This window comes from Squalius cephalus (assembly GCF_949319135.1).
Source record: "Squalius cephalus genome assembly, chromosome: 24".
Lineage (NCBI taxonomy): Eukaryota > Metazoa > Chordata > Actinopteri > Cypriniformes > Leuciscidae > Squalius > Squalius cephalus.
In genome coordinates, this window is record NC_137145.1 from 23,371,896 (window position 1) to 23,380,595 (window position 8,700).

Here is an 8,700-nt window from a genome sequence, read left to right on the forward strand (position 1 = left end):
TGCGTCCGCCGAAGGAAACAAAGAGCTGCTCTGAACGCCTGAAAGCGGCGGAGCGCGTGATGTAAACTCTCAGCGCCCGGACAGGGCATAGGAGGTTATCACTGTCCCCACTATCGGATGCTGGCAGAGCCGAGAGGGACATAACTTGTGCCCTAAACGGGGTTCCAATCGCTTTGGGGATGTAACCGTGTCTCGGTCTGAGAATGACTTTCGAGTCATTCGGCCCGAACTCAAGACATGCAGGGCTAACAGATAGCGCGTGCAAATCACCCACTCGTTTGACTGAAGACAGAGCTATCAGAAAAACGGTTTTAAGCGACAGATACTTTAGATCCGCGGATTCAAGCGGTTCAAAGGGAAAAGCCTCTAGGGCCGCTAGGACCAAGGACAGATCCCACGAGGGAACCGAGGGGGGCCGCGGGGGATTCATCCGTCTAGCTCCTCTGAGGAAGCGGATAATGAGCTCATTCCTTCCCATTGCCCGGCCGCGCGTCGTCTCAGCGAACGCTGCAATAGCGGCCACATATACTTTGAGCGTGGAAGGGGATCTGCCCTTTTCCAACAGCTCTTGTAAGAAGGAGAGCACCCGCGGGACCCCGCATGCGCGCGGATCCAAGTTTTTAGTATTGCACCATTTAGAAAACACCGACCATTTAGACGCGTAGAGCCGTCTCGTGGAGGGGGCTCTCGACTGTGTGATCGTGTTCACGACCCCTTCTGACAGGTCAACGGGTATCCGTTGATCACCCATGCATGCAGCGACCAGCGCTCTGGATGGGGATGCCAGATCGATCCACCGGCTTGGGAGAGGAGATCCTTTCTCACCGGGATCGGCCATGGGGGTGAGTGCGACAGCCTCACTAGCTCTGGGTACCAAGTTTGGTTTTCCCATCGCGGGGCTATAAGCAGCACTGAGTGGTGCGTTTCTCTGATCCTCGAAATGACCTGTGGCAACAGGGAGATCGGAGGAAAAGCATACAGCGGGAGGCTGGGCCATGTCTGGGACAGCGCGTCCTCGCTCTTCGAATAAAACTTCGGGCATTGAGCATTGTCTTTCGACGCAAAGAGGTCGATTTCTGCTCTGCCGAATAGGCGCCAGAGAAACTGGACTGTCTGGGGGTGCAGAGACCATTCTCCCGGGGGAATGTTGTCCCTGGACAGTCTGTCTGGACCGACATTCAGGTGGCCCGGCACGTGCGCGGCTCTCAGCGAGCGCAGCGAGCGGTCAGCCCACACGAGAAGGCGTTCTGTCAGCCTGCACAGATTCCTGGATCTGACACCGCCCTGTCGGTTCACATAGGATACCACGGACGTGTTGTCCGAGCGGACTAGCACATGGTGATCCCGTATGAATGGGCGGAAGCGCCTGAGCGCGTTCTCGACCGCTATCATCTCCAAACAGTTTATGTGGAGGCATTTTTCCCGGTCTGACCATAGGCCAAAAGCCGGTTTGCCCTCGAACAGAGCGCCCCAACCTGAGGTGGAAGCGTCCGTCGAGATAACTTTGCGGTGTGAGATAGCTCCCATTGTCACTCCCCGCTGGTACCAGTCGGCCGCTAACCAGGGCTTCAGAGCTGAAACGCAGCTCTGAGTCACTCTGATGCGAATACCGCCGGAAGCCCATGCTCTGTGAGGCACTCGGGCATTCAGCCAGCGTTGTAGCGGGCGCATTCGTAAAAGACCCAGCCGAAGCACTACTGCGGCTGAGGCCATACAACCCAGTAACCTCTGAAATGTTTTGAGAGGTACGGTGCTGCCCGGCCGGAGGGACGCGGCCAGGCGTCGAATGCAGCGCGCGCGCTGTGTCGACAGGCGGGCCGTGTACTGATATACCTGACCGTCGAAGGCGAATCTCAAGAATGGCCTGTGACGGGGTATTATCTGGATCTGAAAAGCACGCGTCTTTTAGATCGAGAGATATAAACCAGTCCCTCGGGCGAATTTGCGCGAGAATTTGTCTGGTTGTGAGCATTTTGAACGGTCTTCTCATAAGAGCCTTGTTCAAACGTCTCAGATCCAAAATTGGTCTGAGAGCTCCGTCCTTCTTGGGAACGAGGAAATAACGGCTGTAAAAGCCCGACTCGCTCATGGAAGGGGAAACCGGTTCTATAGCCCTTTTGCACAGAAGTGTAGCTATTTCTGCTCGAAGTAGATGTGCTACTTCCCCATTCACTCTGGTCTCGATACGCGCTTGAAAGCGCGGAGGGCGGCGAGCGAACTGCAGAGTATAGCCCTGTTTTACTGTGCTTAGCACCCGTTCTGATGCGCCTGGAATAGCTTCCCACGCTTTTGCGTGTGCAGCCAGGGGCAGAATGGCCTCCGGGCTCCGATCGCCGTGCATCGCGGGCTCGAGAGCTCGAAACGGAGGGGCGGGCGCGGCGTGCGCGCTCTTGGTGCTTAGATACGGCGGATCGCACGCAGCGATAGCTGGTCGTTTTACACACAGTGTCCCGGTGGCTTTAGACGGGGAACATAAAGTGTGAGGCGCGATGGCGGCGTCGGGGGCGAAAATGTTTGTTAGTATGTGTGAGCGCTCGAGGGCGGGCACAGGACTTACATTCAGGGGCGGGCGCGGCGCGCGCGCTCTTGGTGCTTAGATACGGCGGATCGCACGTAGCGATAGCTGGCCGTTTTACACACAGTGTCCCGGTGGCTTTGGACGGGGAACATATAGTGTGAGGCGCGACGCGCGATGTCGGCGTCGGGGCGAAAATATTAGTTAGTATGTGTGAGCGCTCGAGGGCGGGCACAGGACTTACATTTAAAACATGACCGGTCGTGCGAGGCCGTGTGACAGAGCGGGCAGTGAGTAGGTGTGGGCACGGAGAAGTGGACACGTGACCTACTTTTAACACTAAAGCAGCTTTTGCCTGCTTCAAGAGAGTGGGCTCTGTGAGAGACACGGGATGTATAGTGCTTGTGTACAGGGGTGAGCACAGAAACGTGGGCACATTCACTGTACTAGAAACACATACGGCGTCAGCCGTGCAACCAGACATTATGCTCTTTTGAAATTTCTCTGGGTTGCCGTGAGAACGGCGGATGCGCGCAGGCGAGCGGGTAGATATACCGGCTCGTTGACTGCGAGGTAAACAGCTGCAGTAGCCGTGGCAACGGGGACTGACAGAGCGTTAAGCTTCGACGGTGGTCCAGCCGCAGGGCTGCGGGATTTAACCGTCTTTTCTTCTCTCGTGTTTAGACGCTCAAAAATACTCGAGCACCCTGAGAAGGTGTGGTGCGAGAGGCGGGTTCGCTTTCTGTAAGTAAGAAAGACTGGCCGCGAGCTCGGAGAAGCAAGCAGCATAAATTTTTATCTGCCCCGAGAGCTGGGATCGAACGCGGATCTCCCGCATGAAAGAAGCTCCCGCATGCGTGTGTTTAAAACAGGCTCGTTTACTGCAATAGTAATATTTCCAGTCGCCTGAACTTAAGAGGGGACTGAGAAATGTGTGAGGATTGGCGGTTGTCCAGCCGTAGCGAGACTAACACACTCTCTTCTCTTTTCGCCGGTGAGTGAGGCGCGCACGCTGAACGCTGCTCGTGACCGTCCGCTTTGTCATCCCTTGAACGGCGCAATCTGCGCGGCCCAACGAGGGAGAGAGCGGGCTTGTTTTCTGTATGTAAGAAAAACTGGCCGCGAGCTCGGAGAAGCGAACAGCATAAACTTTATCTGCCGCGAGAGCGGGGACCGAACCCGGGTCTCTAGCATGACAGTCTAGGATTCCGCCACTGAGCCACAGGGGAGAATACATTAGTACTCGGTTAGCGTCATCATGTCTTGTGACGGCGTTTGCTTGCAGGCGAGCGTGTATTTATAACAGGCTCGTATACTGCAATAGTAACAATTCCAGTCGCCTGAACTTAAGAGGGGACTGAGAAATGTGTGAGAAATGGAGGTTATAGTCCAGGCCACGGCGGGACGAAAACACTCTGTTCCCCTTTCACCGGTGAGTGACGCGCGAGGATGGAGTAGCTTTCTTGTAACGTAAAGAGAGCTCCAAGACCGTCCGCTCCTGCCATCCCTTGTGAGCGGCGCAGTTTGCGCGGCTCGAACAGAGGGAGAGGAAACTCGCTCCGAGACCGTCCGCTCCTGCCATCCCTCGTGAGCGGCTCAGTTTGCGCGGCTCGAACAGAGGGAGAGGAAACTCGCTCCGAGACCGTCCGCTTCTGCCATCCCTTGTGAGCGGCGTAGTTGCACGGCTCGAACAGAGGGAGAGTACGGGTATCTATCACATTCGCCTCATCTCCTGACGCGGCGGCGCCGCGGGCGAGAGCCGGCGGTTGAACGGCCGGGAGGGAGAGGGCAAGAGAGAGCTCGAGGGAGAGGTTCCGGCGAGCTCCTCAGTCACAACAGTCTCCGGTGGTCGCTGCGAGCGGCGCATCTTATTGCGCGGCCCGGCAGGGACAGGCGGAGCGACAGCTTGGTCGAAAGCTTCAAGTCGAGCCCGCAGGGTCGACATTGAAAGCTCTTCGCACTCGGAGAGTGCGGTGGCGGCGTGCCCGCGGCCCAGGCGGAGAGCGCAGAGAGGTGGCGGTCTCCGTTGCTGAGCGGGGCGCGGCACGAGCCACAGGAAAAACGAGGCGTACAGGAACAGTAATAATGTAAAGGATATGTCGCCGAATAGCGTAGCAGGCACGGATGGCTGAAGGCGGCGAAGACGGCCGGCTTCCTCAGGCGCTGTCCTAAGCTTGCTGGTCGCTGGTTTTAACGGCGGCGGCTCTCAAGATCCAGCGATGTGAAGAGCGTCGCTGAAGACAAGAAAATCAGAATTTTAGCCTATGAGCGCTGAATATATACACGCTGGCCACACCCATTCTGACGGTTAGAAGGGTGTGGAGGGCGCGAAGCGCCCTCATTGGTTGCCGCGTTCAGAGCGCTCACCGATAGGCTTAAGCAGTTGCCGCCGAGCAGCCAATGAGCACGCTTATACAGCCTGCCTAGGTCTGTCGGCTGCTGCACTGCGTTGACAATGTATACAAAATTAAGGATAATTTTTTGGCTTCAGATCTCGAAGAAAGAAGACTTTCCCGATGCGTAAGCTAACCTTACGCAATACGAGAGACCTCTCGTAAGAGAACTCCCTATTTGTATATATAGCCTATTAATACATTAACAAGGTAGAGACTACAATTTATAAAATATGAATTATTAACTTTAAACTAATAGTTTGTTGATGATTTGTAAGTACTTCATTACTGTATACTTACCAAAACCTTAATTTTATTTCACAATTTGTTTCACAATACAGTATATGTCAGTATATGAATAAAAATTATGTTTATTCAGCCAGCGCACATACCTGTATTTACATCCTGTTTTCGGTCGAAGTCCATAGTAGTCGATTGTCGAGTTCACGCGCATAGGTTAAGTACCTATGATCACGCGCGTGAACTCGACAATCGACTACTGTGGACTTCGACCGAAAACAGGATGTAAATACAGGTATGTGCGCTGGCTGAATAAACATCATTTTTATTCATATCTTTCACATCTACTGCAGTCAGACTCACCCGCGTTCACCCCGAAGGAATCACTCACATTGGCTGTGCACTTGTAATGACACATCAAGGATGTTAAGAGGCTAAAAGCAGGTTTAAAACTTGCCCCATTGAAGTCAACAGGGTGCAAATTTTAAAAAGAGGATAACACGATGTAGGCAACACAAATTTTTGTCGTTGTTCTCTGTACTGACAGCACTCCAAATTTACTAAAAAATTAGCTCAATGTTAAAATTGACCGGAGTTCTCCTTTAATGGACAGGATATTAAGCTCTACTGTCAACAAAGGCTCAAAGGGAGGACTTTGAAGAGCTCTAAGTACCAGAGCTAGGTCCCAAGAGGGTACAGAGTGCAAAACACGAGGTGGATTTAACCTCCTAGCACCCTTAAGGAATCTGATGATCAGGTCGTGCTTCCCCAAAGACTTACCTTCTACTGCATCGTGATGCGCGATCTTGCTCATCCAGACCACAGCCTGGTAATCACATCAGACTGGTAAAACAGGAGAGCATTGACAAACGACCGAATTGTAAGTATATTATAAAGTTGTAATACAATACAACAATTTACATTATGCTATTAGCTTCTAGTTTGATATGATACTGTACATGTATTTTTTCTTCTCAAAGAAATTTTTATTTTATTTTACATACAGTTAGTGTTGCAAAATATGACAGACAGCTTATTCTTCCCGTACTGAAGCAGAACACTGTGTGTTCTCCACTATATCTGATGATAAAAATGTGACTTAGCATAAAGTTATCAGAAATGTCTGTTCACCACATATAAACCATATAAAGAGAATCAAATGTTTTGTTCCAGTTTCTCATGATTCTGGTGGTCCAGAGCAGAGTCAAACTGATATATCTGAAGAGATCCATGATAAGGTGAGATATTTAGTGTTCAGAAAAAACTGACACAAACTAGAATGAATGAACAGATAGAGTAGAGAATGACTTTCTTTAATGATACAGACCACTGTGATGGAATCACATGTTCCCATGAATGTTTGTGTTAAAGGTGGTATCAGCGATTTCAGGCCCAAACATAAATGATCACATTCATCTAATATTTCGCTAGCTGCACGCCCCATAAGCATGCTGTCAAAAAAACGCGTCTCTCTAGGTAGCCTAGGCTCTGAGATCTGCACACAAAAACAGCTGTTTTCAGTCTGTTTGGCCAAACAATCAAAACCCAAACAAATAGTGTTCCAACCAATCACCGACAGGGGCGGGTGTTGTGAGGTTTTCACGTGCAGCCGTCATAGGCAGCCGTGCACGAGCGCAAAACCTCACAACACCCGCCCCTGTCGATGATTGGTTGGAACACTATTTATTTTGGTTTTGAGTGATGTTGATACCAACTGTTTTTGTGTGCAGATCTCAGAGCCTAGGCTACCTAGAGAGACGCGGTTTTTTGACAGCATGCTTATGGGGCGTGCAGCTAGCGAAATATTAGATGAATGTGATCATTTATGTTTGGGCCTGAAATCGCTGATACCACCTTTAACCTCTGTTTTTTCCTAGAAAACTACAACACAGTAAAGAATGAGAGAACGTGACAGCAGTGACGTCATCTACTCACAGAACATGGAACTTCCTGGAAAGTAATTCTAAAATACTTGCAATGCCTTCAAAGTGACAAAGCCACAGAACATATTGAGATTCGTGGATTCCAGCCTTCCCTACTCCGTACATGGGAATTCACTGGACAGTTTTTAAAGACATTCAGATGTACTGCAAAAACAAGAGCTGCTGGAGGAATTTCAGCACTACATCTTTGAGGAGACGACTTTGCATTGACAGTAAACACTTTTTAACCTCCCTGGCTTTTGAAGGACCGGGGAGAGGTTGGGTGACCGATGGCCCCTCCCCTTGTGTGCAGCGAGGAAGGAACTGAACAAAAGCTTCCTCATGCTTTTTAAGCTCTCTGAACCTGGAGACGACTGTGTTTATTGATGAAGTCACCAAACAGGCCAGAGGGTGAAACTGGGGAGTCTAGCAGAAAGACACGGTCTTTATCTTTAATTCCAGTTAAGTTCAGCCACAGGTGCCTCTCCGTGCTAACCAGCGCTGACATTGAACGGCCGATTGAACGGGTCATTTGCTTAGTAGCACGGAGAGACAAATCTGTGGCTCTGCACAGTTCAGAGAATGCTTCCTCATCTATTGCACTGCCTGCACTCAAGTCCTTCAACAGGTCAGCCTGGGACGCCTGTAACACTGCCATAGTGTGCAGCGCAGCACCAGCCTGACCTGCAGATTGATAAGCTTTTCCTCTTTACAAACAGACATTTGATAGGAGGACTAACAGTTTTCATCATCGCAACATAGTGCAAACATATAATTTATTGAGTTTTGATAATATTAAACATTTTGTTGATGCTTGTTTGATTTCTTACATTTTAAATGGTTATGCACCTCCCCCATTTAATCAGTTTATAACGCAAAAGGATACCAATGGCAGAGCAATTACTAGAGGAGACTGTGTTGTACAGTTTAGACGTTCAACTTTCGGACCATCAGTCTTTTCAGTTAGAGCCATTCATTATTGGAATACTCTACCAACTGAGTTAAGGGGTGGTACAAACTATTCAACATTTAAATTTAAATTAATGGCTAAAAGCAAATCAAATTTGTAATTGTGTAAATTATCATTATTTTTATTTTTATGATACTGCCATTATTATCCCTAGCAGTGTTACTCTATGTAATTTGAAGAGTACCATAGACAGTACTCGGTAGGTACTCAAGATGGCGGCAGTCAACTGGAAAAAGAGCGGATGACGTAAGAGGTCACGTGACTGATATTCATATATTAAATCCAGTCACAAAGCAGCTCGTCTGCCACTCAGTCCGGCTGAGGAAGTGTGATATTCCCTCGATATTTACTAGCGATTTTTTTTTTTACCCTATTCACCTGGGGTGTCTTGTCATAATTGTGTCCACTCACAGAATGAATTAATCATGGCTGAAAAAAAAATTGTGCTTTCTACAATGTCATCATTAACTTTTGCTCTTGGATGATTCTGAATCTATGCTCATAGGTTTCATCATAACAAACAAAATATTATTAAGTTCACTTTTTAACTCTGTTACTGTTTCATTGTTCGATCACTTTTTTCAGGTTAGAATTGGCCCCAACACGTCCATCGGTGCCTAACAGTTTGGCCACATGAAATGGCCTTCTTTCCTCGCCTAT

At 49.6% G+C, this 8,700-nt stretch overlaps 1 long non-coding RNA gene across 1 annotated transcript; it reads left to right on the forward strand.

Annotated features, from left to right (window-relative positions):
- The first annotated feature begins 5,964 nt into the window (after nucleotides 1-5,964).
- On the forward strand, nucleotides 5,965-7,579 carry LOC307152898. Its single transcript, XR_013820084.1, has 3 exons — nucleotides 5,965-6,028; nucleotides 6,322-6,386; nucleotides 7,026-7,579. It is a non-coding gene; the product is annotated as an uncharacterized lncRNA (long non-coding RNA).
- Nucleotides 7,580-8,700: the final 1,121 nt, after the last annotated feature.